The sequence below is a fragment of the Eucyclogobius newberryi genome, unplaced genomic scaffold (genome assembly GCF_026437365.1).
Source record: "Eucyclogobius newberryi isolate DKJ021-1_F unplaced genomic scaffold, fEucNew1.0.hap1 SCAF_11, whole genome shotgun sequence".
NCBI classification, from domain to species: domain Eukaryota; kingdom Metazoa; phylum Chordata; class Actinopteri; order Gobiiformes; family Gobiidae; genus Eucyclogobius; species Eucyclogobius newberryi.
The window spans coordinates 39,607,289-39,619,473 of NW_027315735.1; the positions used below are offsets into that span (position 1 = coordinate 39,607,289).

At 48.3% G+C, this 12,185-nt stretch overlaps 1 protein-coding gene across 1 annotated transcript in view; it reads left to right on the plus strand.

Annotated features, from left to right (window-relative positions):
- The window catches only part of hgh1 (HGH1 homolog (S. cerevisiae)), a 50,067-nt gene that overhangs the window by 13,386 nt on the left and 24,496 nt on the right, over positions 1–12,185 (plus strand). The window lies entirely within an intron of this gene.

Genomic DNA, 12,185 nt, shown 5'->3' on the forward strand with positions numbered 1-12,185 from the left:
CTCCAGGTGAGAAGCCCCTCCTCCAGGTGGAAGCTCCTCCTCCAGGTAAGAAGCCCCTCCTCCAGGTGAGAAGCCCCTTCTCCAGGTGGAAGCTCCTCCTCCAGGTGAGAAGCTCCTCCTCCAGTCAATGTACCATGAAACAGCGTTTTTATATTTAAGCTTTAAGGTTCCACAGAGAGCAGCTTTAAGGTTCCACAGAGAGCAGCTTTAAGGTTCCACAGAGAGCAGCTTTAAGGTTCCACAGAGAGCAGCTTTAAGGTTCCACAGAGAGCAGCTTAAGGTTCCACAGAGAGCAGCTTAAGGTTCCACAGAGAGCAGCTTAAGGTTCCACAGAGAGCAGCTTTAAGGTTCCACAGAGAGCAGCTTAAGGTTCCACAGAGAGCAGCTTAAGGTTCCACAGAGAGCAGCTTTAAGGTTCCACAGAGCAGCTTTAAGGTTCCACAGAGCAGCTTTAAGGTTCCACAGAGAGCAGCTTAAGGTTCCACAGAGAGCAGCTTTAAGGTTCCACAGAGAGCAGCTTTAAGGTTCCACAGAGAGCAGCTTTAAGGTTCCACAGAGAGCAGCTTAAGGTTCCACAGAGAGCAGCTTAAGGTTCCACAGAGAGCAGCTTAAGGTTCCACAGAGAGCAGCTTAAGGTTCCACAGAGAGCAGCTTTAAGGTTCCACAGAGAGCAGCTTTAAGGTTCCACAGAGAGCAGCTTAAGGTTCCACAGAGAGCAGCTTAAGGTTCCACAGAGAGCAGCTTAAGGTTCCACAGAGAGCAGCTTTAAGGTTCCACAGAGAGCAGCTTTACGGTTCCACAGAGAGCAGCTTTAAGGTTCCACAGAGAGCAGCTTTAAGGTTCCACAGAGAGCAGCTTTAAGGTTCCACAGAGAGCAGCTTTAAGGTTCCACAGAGAGCAGATTTAAGGTTCCACAGAGAGCAGCTTTAAGGTTCCACAGAGAGCAGCTTTAAGGTTCCACAGAGAGCAGCTTTAAGGTTCCCCAGAGAGAAGCTTTAAGGTTCCCCAGAGAGAAGCTTTAAGGTTCCCCAGAGAGCAGCTTTAAGGTTCCACAGAGAGCAGCTTTAAGGTTCCACAGAGAGCAGCTTTAAGGTTCCACAGAGAGCAGCTTTAAGGTTCCCCAGATCAGCTTTAAGGTTCCCCAGAGAGAAGCTTTAAGGTTCCCCAGAGAGAAGCTTTAAGGTTCCCCAGAGAGAAGCTTTAAGGTTCCCCAGAGAGAAGCTTTAAGGTTCCACAGAGAGCAGTTTTAAGGTTCCACTGAGCAGCTTTAAGGTTCCACAGGTTCCACAGAGCAGCTTTAAGGTTCCACAGAGAGCAGCTTTAAGGTTCCACAGAGCAGCTGTAAGGTTCCACAGAGCAGCTGTAAGGTTCCACAGAGCAGCTTTAAGGTTCCACAGAGAGCAGATTTAAGGTTCCACAGAGAGCAGCTTTAAGGTTCCACAGAGAGCAGCTTTAAGGTTCCACAGAGCAGCTTTAAGGTTCCACAGAGCAGCTTTAAGGTTCCACAGAGCAGCTTAAAGGTTCCACAGAGCAGCTTAAAGGTTCCACAGAGCAGCTTAAAGGTTCCACAGAGCAGCTTTAAGGTTCCACAGAGCAGCTTTAAGGTTCCACAGAGCAGCTTTAAGGTTCCACAGAGAGCAGCTTTAAGGTTCCACAGAGAGCAGCTTTAAGGTTCCACAGAGAGCAGCTTTAAGGTTCCACAGAGAGCAGCTTTAAGGTTCCACAGAGAGCAGCTTTAAGGTTCCACAGAGAGCAGCTTTAAGGTTCCACAGAGAGCAGCTTTAAGGTTCCACAGAGAGCAGCTTTAAGGTTCCACAGAGAGCAGCTTTAAGGTTCCACAGAGAGCAGCTTTAAGGTTCCACAGAGAGCAGCTTTAAGGTTCCACAGAGAGCAGCTTTAAGGTTCCACAGAGAGCAGCTTAAGGTTCCACAGAGAGCAGCTTAAGGTTCCACAGAGAGCAGCTTAAGGTTCCACAGAGAGCAGCTTAAGGTTCCACAGAGAGCAGCTTAAGGTCCCACAGAGAGCAGCTTTAAGGTTCCACAGAGAGCAGCTTTAAGGTTCCACAGAGAGCAGCTTTACGGTTCCACAGAGAGCAGCTTTACGGTTCCACAGAGAGCAGCTTTACGGTTCCACAGAGAGCAGCTTTACGGTTCCACAGAGAGCAGCTTTAAGGTTCCACAGAGAGCAGCTTTAAGGTTCCACAGAGAAGCTTTAAGGTTCCACAGAGAGCAGATTTAAGGTTCCACAGAGAGGAGCTTTAAGGTTCCACAGAGAGCAGCTTTAAGGTTCCACAGAGAGCAGCTTTAAGGTTCCCCAGATCAGCTTTAAGGTTCCCCAGAGAGAAGCTTTAAGGTTCCCCAGAGAGAAGCTTTAAGGTTCCCCAGAGAGCAGCTTTAAGGTTCCCCAGAGAGCAGCTTTAAGGTTCCACAGAGAGCAGCTTTAAGGTTCCACAGAGAGCAGCTTTAAGGTTCCACAGAGAGCAGCTTTAAGGTTCCCCAGATCAGCTTTAAGGTTCCCCAGAGAGAAGCTTTAAGGTTCCCCAGAGAGAAGCTTTAAGGTTCCCCAGAGAGAAGCTTTAAGGTTCCCCAGAGAGAAGCTTTAAGGTTCCACAGAGAGCAGCTTTAAGGTTCCACTGAGCAGCTTTAAGGTTCCACAGGTTCCACAGAGCAGCTTTAAGGTTCCACAGAGAGCAGCTTTAAGGTTCCACAGAGCAGCTGTAAGGTTCCACAGAGCAGCTGTAAGGTTCCACAGAGCAGCTTTAAGGTTCCACAGAGAGCAGATTTAAGGTTCCACAGAGAGCAGCTTTAAGGTTCCACAGAGAGCAGCTTTAAGGTTCCACAGAGCAGCTTTAAGGTTCCACAGAGCAGCTTTAAGGTTCCACAGAGCAGCTTAAAGGTTCCACAGAGCAGCTTTAAGGTTCCACAGAGCAGCTTTAAGGTTCCACAGAGAGCAGCTTTAAGGTTCCACAGAGAGCAGCTTTAAGGTTCCACAGAGCAGCTTTAAGGTTCCACAGAGAGCAGCTTTAAGGTTCCACAGAGCAGCTTTAAGGTTCCACAGAGAGCAGCTTTAAGGTTCCACAGAGAGCAGCTTTAAGGTTCCACAGAGAGCAGCTTTAAGGTTCCACAGAGAGCAGCTTTAAGGTTCCACAGAGAGCAGCTTTAAGGTTCCACAGAGAGCAGCTTTAAGGTTCCACAGAGAGCAGCTTAAGGTTCCACAGAGAGCAGCTTAAGGTTCCACAGAGAGCAGCTTAAGGTTCCACAGAGCAGCTTAAGGTTCCACAGAGCAGCTTTAAGGTTCCACAGAGAGCAGCTTTAAGGTTCCACAGAGAGCAGCTTAAGGTTCCACAGAGAGCAGCTTAAGGTTCCACAGAGCAGCTTTAAGGTTCCACAGAGCAGCTTTAAGGTTCCACAGAGCAGCTTAAAGGTTCCACAGAGAGCAGCTTAAAGGTTCCACAGAGAGCAGCTTTAAGGTTCCACAGAGAGCAGCTTTAAGGTTCCACAGAGAGCAGCTTTAAGGTTCCACAGAGAGCAGCTTTAAGGTTCCACAGAGAGCAGCTTTAAGGTTCCACAGAGAGCAGCTTTAAGGTTCCACAGAGAGCAGCTTTAAGGTTCCACAGAGAGCAGCTTTAAGGTTCCACAGAGAGCAGCTTTAAGGTTCCACAGAGCAATTTTAAGGTTCCACAGAGCAGCTTTAAGGTTCCACAGAGCAGCTTTAAGGTTCCACAGAGAGCAGCTTTAAGGTTCCACAGAGAGCAGCTTTAAGGTTCCACAGAGAGCAGCTTAAAGGTTCCACAGAGCAGCTTAAAGGTTCCACAGAGCAGCTTTAAGCTTCCACAGAGCAGCTTTAAGGTTCCACAGAGCAGCTTAAAGGTTCCACAGAGCAGCTTTAAGGTTCCACAGAGCAGCTTTAAGGTTCCACAGAGCAGCTTTAAGGTTCCACAGAGCAGCTTTAAGGTTCCACAGAGAGCAGCTTTAAGGTTCCACAGAGAGCAGCTTTAAGGTTCCACAGAGAGCAGCTTTAAGGTTCCACAGAGAGCAGCTTTAAGGTTCCACAGAGAGCAGCTTTAAGGTTCCACAGAGCAGCTTTAAGGTTCCACAGAGCAGCTTTAAGGTTCCACAGAGAGCAGCTTTAAGGTTCCACAGAGAGCAGCTTTAAGGTTCCACAGAGAGCAGCTTTAAGGTTCCACAGAGAGCAGCTTTAAGGTTCCACAGAGCAGCTTTAAGGTTCCACAGAGAGCAGCTTTAAGGTTCCACAAAGAGCAGCTTTAAGGTTCCACAGAGCAGCTTTAAGGTTCCACAGAGCAGCTTTAAGGTTCCACAGAGAGCAGCTTTAAGGTTCCACAGAGCAGCTTTAAGGTTCCACAGAGCAGCTTTAAGGTTCCACAGAGCAGCTTTAAGGTTCCACAGAGCAGCTTTAAGGTTCCACAGAGAGCAGCTTTAAGGTTCCACAGAGCAGCTTTAAGGTTCCACAGATCAGCTTTAAGGTTCCCCAGAGAGCAGCTTTAAGGTTCCACAGAGAGCAGCTTTAAGGTTCCACAGAGAGCAGCTTTAAGGTTCCACAGAGAGCAGCTTTACGGTTCCACAGAGAGCAGCTTTACGGTTCCACAGAGAGCAGCTTTAAGGTTCCACAGAGAGCAGCTTTAAGGTTCCACAGAGAGCAGCTTTAAGGTTCCACAGAGAAGCTTTAAGGTTCCACAGAGAGCAGATTTAAGGTTCCACAGAGAGCAGCTTTAAGGTTCCACAGAGAGCAGCTTTAAGGTTCCACAGAGAGCAGCTTTAAGGTTCCCCAGATCAGCTTTAAGGTTCCCCAGAGAGAAGCTTTAAGGTTCCCCAGAGAGCAGCTTTAAGGTTCCACAGAGAGCAGCTTTAAGGTTCCACAGAGAGCAGCTTTAAGGTTCCACAGAGAGCAGCTTTAAGGTTCCACAGAGAGCAGCTTTAAGGTTCCACAGAGAGCAGCTTTAAGGTTCCACAGAGAGCAGCTTTAAGGTTCCACAGAGAGCAGCTTTAAGGTTCCACAGAGAGCAGCTTTAAGGTTCCACAGAGAGCAGCTTTAAGGTTCCACAGAGAGCAGCTTTAAGGTTCCCCAGATCAGCTTTAAGGTTCCCCAGAGAGAAGCTTTAAGGTTCCCCAGAGAGAAGCTTTAAGGTTCCCCAGAGAGAAGCTTTAAGGTTCCCCAGAGAGAAGCTTTAAGGTTCCACAGAGAGCAGCTTTAAGGTTCCACTGAGCAGCTTTAAGGTTCCACAGGTTCCACAGAGCAGCTTTAAGGTTCCACAGAGAGCAGCTTTAAGGTTCCACAGAGCAGCTGTAAGGTTCCACAGAGCAGCTTTAAGGTTCCACAGAGCAGCTTTAAGGTTCCACAGAGAGCAGCTTTAAGGTTCCACAGAGAGCAGCTTTAAGGTTCCACAGAGAGCAGCTTTAAGGTTCCACAGAGAGCAGCTTTAAGGTTCCACAGAGAGCAGCTTTAAGGTTCCACAGAGAGCAGCTTTAAGGTTCCACAGAGAGCAGCTTTAAGGTTCCACAGAGAGCAGCTTTAAGGTTCCACAGAGAGCAGCTTTAAGGTTCCACAGAGAGCAGCTTTAAGGTTCCACAGAGAGCAGCTTTAAGGTTCCACAGAGAGCAGCTTAAGGTTCCACAGAGAGCAGCTTAAGGTTCCACAGAGAGCAGCTTAAGGTTCCACAGAGAGCAGCTTAAGGTTCCACAGAGAGCAGCTTAAGGTTCCACAGAGAGCAGCTTAAGGTTCCACAGAGAGCAGCTTAAGGTTCCACAGAGAGCAGCTTAAGGTTCCACAGAGAGCAGCTTTAAGGTTCCACAGAGCAGCTTTAAGGTTCCACAGAGAGCAGCTTTAAGGTTCCACAGAGAGCAGCTTAAGGTTCCACAGAGAGCAGCTTAAGGTTCCACAGAGAGCAGCTTAAGGTTCCACAGAGAGCAGCTTTAAGGTTCCACAGAGAGCAGCTTTAAGGTTCCACAGAGAGCAGCTTTAAGGTTCCACAGAGAGCAGCTTTAAGGTTCCACAGAGAGCAGCTTTAAGGTTCCACAGAGAGCAGCTTTAAGGTTCCACAGAGAGCAGCTTTAAGGTTCCACAGAGAGCAGCTTTAAGGTTCCACAGAGAGCAGCTTAAGGTTCCACAGAGAGCAGCTTAAGGTTCCACAGAGAGCAGCTTAAGGTTCCACAGAGAGCAGCTTAAGGTTCCACAGAGAGCAGCTTAAGGTTCCACAGAGAGCAGCTTAAGGTTCCACAGAGAGCAGCTTAAGGTTCCACAGAGAGCAGCTTTAAGGTTCCACAGAGCAGCTTTAAGGTTCCACAGAGAGCAGCTTTAAGGTTCCACAGAGAGCAGCTTAAGGTTCCACAGAGAGCAGCTTAAGGTTCCACAGAGAGCAGCTTAAGGTTCCACAGAGAGCAGCTTAAGGTTCCACAGAGAGCAGCTTAAGGTCCCACAGAGAGCAGCTTTAAGGTTCCACAGAGAGCAGCTTTAAGGTTCCACAGAGAGCAGCTTTACGGTTCCACAGAGAGCAGCTTTACGGTTCCACAGAGAGCAGCTTTACGGTTCCACAGAGAGCAGCTTTACGGTTCCACAGAGAGCAGCTTTAAGGTTCCACAGAGAGCAGCTTTAAGGTTCCACAGAGAAGCTTTAAGGTTCCACAGAGAGCAGATTTAAGGTTCCACAGAGAGGAGCTTTAAGGTTCCACAGAGAGCAGCTTTAAGGTTCCACAGAGAGCAGCTTTAAGGTTCCCCAGATCAGCTTTAAGGTTCCCCAGAGAGAAGCTTTAAGGTTCCCCAGAGAGAAGCTTTAAGGTTCCCCAGAGAGCAGCTTTAAGGTTCCCCAGAGAGCAGCTTTAAGGTTCCACAGAGAGCAGCTTTAAGGTTCCACAGAGAGCAGCTTTAAGGTTCCACAGAGAGCAGCTTTAAGGTTCCCCAGATCAGCTTTAAGGTTCCCCAGAGAGAAGCTTTAAGGTTCCCCAGAGAGAAGCTTTAAGGTTCCCCAGAGAGAAGCTTTAAGGTTCCCCAGAGAGAAGCTTTAAGGTTCCACAGAGAGCAGCTTTAAGGTTCCACTGAGCAGCTTTAAGGTTCCACAGGTTCCACAGAGCAGCTTTAAGGTTCCACAGAGAGCAGCTTTAAGGTTCCACAGAGCAGCTGTAAGGTTCCACAGAGCAGCTGTAAGGTTCCACAGAGCAGCTTTAAGGTTCCACAGAGAGCAGATTTAAGGTTCCACAGAGAGCAGCTTTAAGGTTCCACAGAGAGCAGCTTTAAGGTTCCACAGAGCAGCTTTAAGGTTCCACAGAGCAGCTTTAAGGTTCCACAGAGCAGCTTAAAGGTTCCACAGAGCAGCTTTAAGGTTCCACAGAGCAGCTTTAAGGTTCCACAGAGAGCAGCTTTAAGGTTCCACAGAGAGCAGCTTTAAGGTTCCACAGAGCAGCTTTAAGGTTCCACAGAGAGCAGCTTTAAGGTTCCACAGAGCAGCTTTAAGGTTCCACAGAGAGCAGCTTTAAGGTTCCACAGAGAGCAGCTTTAAGGTTCCACAGAGAGCAGCTTTAAGGTTCCACAGAGAGCAGCTTTAAGGTTCCACAGAGAGCAGCTTTAAGGTTCCACAGAGAGCAGCTTTAAGGTTCCACAGAGAGCAGCTTAAGGTTCCACAGAGAGCAGCTTAAGGTTCCACAGAGAGCAGCTTAAGGTTCCACAGAGCAGCTTAAGGTTCCACAGAGCAGCTTTAAGGTTCCACAGAGAGCAGCTTTAAGGTTCCACAGAGAGCAGCTTAAGGTTCCACAGAGAGCAGCTTAAGGTTCCACAGAGCAGCTTTAAGGTTCCACAGAGCAGCTTTAAGGTTCCACAGAGCAGCTTAAAGGTTCCACAGAGAGCAGCTTTAAGGTTCCACAGAGAGCAGCTTTAAGGTTCCACAGAGAGCAGCTTTAAGGTTCCACAGAGAGCAGCTTTAAGGTTCCACAGAGAGCAGCTTTAAGGTTCCACAGAGAGCAGCTTTAAGGTTCCACAGAGAGCAGCTTTAAGGTTCCACAGAGAGCAGCTTTAAGGTTCCACAGAGAGCAGCTTTAAGGTTCCACAGAGCAATTTTAAGGTTCCACAGAGCAGCTTTAAGGTTCCACAGAGCAGCTTTAAGGTTCCACAGAGAGCAGCTTTAAGGTTCCACAGAGAGCAGCTTTAAGGTTCCACAGAGAGCAGCTTAAAGGTTCCACAGAGCAGCTTAAAGGTTCCACAGAGCAGCTTTAAGCTTCCACAGAGCAGCTTTAAGGTTCCACAGAGCAGCTTAAAGGTTCCACAGAGCAGCTTTAAGGTTCCACAGAGCAGCTTTAAGGTTCCACAGAGCAGCTTTAAGGTTCCACAGAGCAGCTTTAAGGTTCCACAGAGAGCAGCTTTAAGGTTCCACAGAGAGCAGCTTTAAGGTTCCACAGAGAGCAGCTTTAAGGTTCCACAGAGAGCAGCTTTAAGGTTCCACAGAGAGCAGCTTTAAGGTTCCACAGAGCAGCTTTAAGGTTCCACAGAGCAGCTTTAAGGTTCCACAGAGAGCAGCTTTAAGGTTCCACAGAGAGCAGCTTTAAGGTTCCACAGAGAGCAGCTTTAAGGTTCCACAGAGAGCAGCTTTAAGGTTCCACAGAGCAGCTTTAAGGTTCCACAGAGAGCAGCTTTAAGGTTCCACAAAGAGCAGCTTTAAGGTTCCACAGAGCAGCTTTAAGGTTCCACAGAGCAGCTTTAAGGTTCCACAGAGAGCAGCTTTAAGGTTCCACAGAGCAGCTTTAAGGTTCCACAGAGCAGCTTTAAGGTTCCACAGAGCAGCTTTAAGGTTCCACAGAGCAGCTTTAAGGTTCCACAGAGAGCAGCTTTAAGGTTCCACAGAGCAGCTTTAAGGTTCCACAGATCAGCTTTAAGGTTCCACAGAGAGCAGCTTTAAGGTTCCACAGAGAGCAGCTTTAAGGTTCCACAGAGAGCAGCTTTAAGGTTCCACAGAGAGCAGCTTTACGGTTCCACAGAGAGCAGCTTTACGGTTCCACAGAGAGCAGCTTTAAGGTTCCACAGAGAGCAGCTTTAAGGTTCCACAGAGAGCAGCTTTAAGGTTCCACAGAGAAGCTTTAAGGTTCCACAGAGAGCAGATTTAAGGTTCCACAGAGAGCAGCTTTAAGGTTCCACAGAGAGCAGCTTTAAGGTTCCCCAGATCAGCTTTAAGGTTCCCCAGAGAGAAGCTTTAAGGTTCCCCAGAGAGCAGCTTTAAGGTTCCACAGAGAGCAGCTTTAAGGTTCCACAGAGAGCAGCTTTAAGGTTCCACAGAGAGCAGCTTTAAGGTTCCACAGAGAGCAGCTTTAAGGTTCCACAGAGAGCAGCTTTAAGGTTCCACAGAGAGCAGCTTTAAGGTTCCACAGAGAGCAGCTTTAAGGTTCCACAGAGAGCAGCTTTAAGGTTCCACAGAGAGCAGCTTTAAGGTTCCACAGAGAGCAGCTTTAAGGTTCCCCAGATCAGCTTTAAGGTTCCCCAGAGAGAAGCTTTAAGGTTCCCCAGAGAGAAGCTTTAAGGTTCCCCAGAGAGAAGCTTTAAGGTTCCCCAGAGAGAAGCTTTAAGGTTCCACAGAGAGCAGCTTTAAGGTTCCACTGAGCAGCTTTAAGGTTCCACAGGTTCCACAGAGCAGCTTTAAGGTTCCACAGAGAGCAGCTTTAAGGTTCCACAGAGCAGCTGTAAGGTTCCACAGAGCAGCTGTAAGGTTCCACAGAGCAGCTTTAAGGTTCCACAGAGAGCAGATTTAAGGTTCCACAGAGAGCAGCTTTAAGGTTCCACAGAGAGCAGCTTTAAGGTTCCACAGAGCAGCTTTAAGGTTCCACAGAGCAGCTTTAAGGTTCCACAGAGCAGCTTAAAGGTTCCACAGAGCAGCTTAAAGGTTCCACAGAGCAGCTTAAAGGTTCCACAGAGCAGCTTTAAGGTTCCACAGAGCAGCTTTAAGGTTCCACAGAGCAGCTTTAAGGTTCCACAGAGAGCAGCTTTAAGGTTCCACAGAGAGCAGCTTTAAGGTTCCACAGAGAGCAGCTTTAAGGTTCCACAGAGAGCAGCTTTAAGGTTCCACAGAGAGCAGCTTTAAGGTTCCACAGAGAGCAGCTTTAAGGTTCCACAGAGAGCAGCTTTAAGGTTCCACAGAGAGCAGCTTTAAGGTTCCACAGAGAGCAGCTTTAAGGTTCCACAGAGAGCAGCTTTAAGGTTCCACAGAGAGCAGCTTTAAGGTTCCACAGAGAGCAGCTTTAAGGTTCCACAGAGAGCAGCTTTAAGGTTCCACAGAGAGCAGCTTAAGGTTCCACAGAGAGCAGCTTAAGGTTCCACAGAGAGCAGCTTAAGGTTCCACAGAGAGCAGCTTAAGGTTCCACAGAGAGCAGCTTAAGGTTCCACAGAGCAGCTTTAAGGTTCCACAGAGAGCAGCTTTAAGGTTCCACAGAGAGCAGCTTAAGGTTCCACAGAGAGCAGCTTAAGGTTCCACAGAGAGCAGCTTAAGGTTCCACAGAGAGCAGCTTAAGGTTCCACAGAGAGCAGCTTAAGGTCCCACAGAGAGCAGCTTTAAGGTTCCACAGAGAGCAGCTTTAAGGTTCCACAGAGAGCAGCTTTAAGGTTCCACAGAGAGCAGCTTTAAGGTTCCACAGAGAGCAGCTTTACGGTTCCACAGAGAGCAGCTTTACGGTTCCACAGAGAGCAGCTTTACGGTTCCACAGAGAGCAGCTTTACGGTTCCACAGAGAGCAGCTTTAAGGTTCCACAGAGAGCAGCTTTAAGGTTCCACAGAGAAGCTTTAAGGTTCCACAGAGAGCAGATTTAAGGTTCCACAGAGAGGAGCTTTAAGGTTCCACAGAGAGCAGCTTTAAGGTTCCACAGAGAGCAGCTTTAAGGTTCCCCAGATCAGCTTTAAGGTTCCCCAGAGAGAAGCTTTAAGGTTCCCCAGAGAGAAGCTTTAAGGTTCCCCAGAGAGCAGCTTTAAGGTTCCCCAGAGAGCAGCTTTAAGGTTCCCCAGAGAGCAGCTTTAAGGTTCCACAGAGAGCAGCTTTAAGGTTCCACAGAGAGCAGCTTTAAGGTTCCACAGAGAGCAGCTTTAAGGTTCCCCAGATCAGCTTTAAGGTTCCCCAGAGAGAAGCTTTAAGGTTCCCCAGAGAGAAGCTTTAAGGTTCCCCAGAGAGAAGCTTTAAGGTTCCCCAGGTTCCACAGAGCAGCTTTAAGGTTCCACAGAGAGCAGCTTTAAGGTTCCACAGAGCAGCTGTAAGGTTCCACAGAGCAGCTGTAAGGTTCCACAGAGCAGCTTTAAGGTTCCACAGAGAGCAGATTTAAGGTTCCACAGAGAGCAGCTTTAAGGTTCCACAGAGAGCAGCTTTAAGGTTCCACAGAGCAGCTTTAAGGTTCCACAGAGCAGCTTTAAGGTTCCACAGAGCAGCTTTAAGGTTCCACAGAGCAGCTTAAAGGTTCCACAGAGCAGCTTTAAGGTTCCACAGAGCAGCTTTAAGGTTCCACAGAGAGCAGCTTTAAGGTTCCACAGAGAGCAGCTTTAAGGTTCCACAGAGCAGCTTTAAGGTTCCACAGAGAGCAGCTTTAAGGTTCCACAGAGCAGCTTTAAGGTTCCACAGAGAGCAGCTTTAAGGTTCCACAGAGAGCAGCTTTAAGGTTCCACAGAGAGCAGCTTTAAGGTTCCACAGAGAGCAGCTTTAAGGTTCCACAGAGAGCAGCTTTAAGGTTCCACAGAGAGCAGCTTTAAGGTTCCACAGAGAGCAGCTTAAGGTTCCACAGAGAGCAGCTTAAGGTTCCACAGAGAGCAGCTTAAGGTTCCACAGAGAGCAGCTTAAGGTTCCACAGAGCAGCTTAAGGTTCCACAGAGCAGCTTTAAGGTTCCACAGAGAGCAGCTTTAAGGTTCCACAGAGAGCAGCTTAAGGTTCCACAGAGAGCAGCTTAAGGTTCCACAGAGCAGCTTTAAGGTTCCACAGAGCAGCTTTAAGGTTCCACAGAGCAGCTTAAAGGTTCCACAGAGAGCAGCTTTAAGGTTCCACAGAGAGCAGCTTTAAGGTTCCACAGAGAGCAGCTTTAAGGTTCCACAGAGAGCAGCTTTAAGGTTCCACAGAGAGCAGCTTTAAGGTTCCACAGAGAGCAGCTTTAAGGTTCCACAGAGAGCAGCTTTAAGGTTCCACAGAGAGCAGCTTTAAGGTTCCACAGAGCAATTTTAAGGTT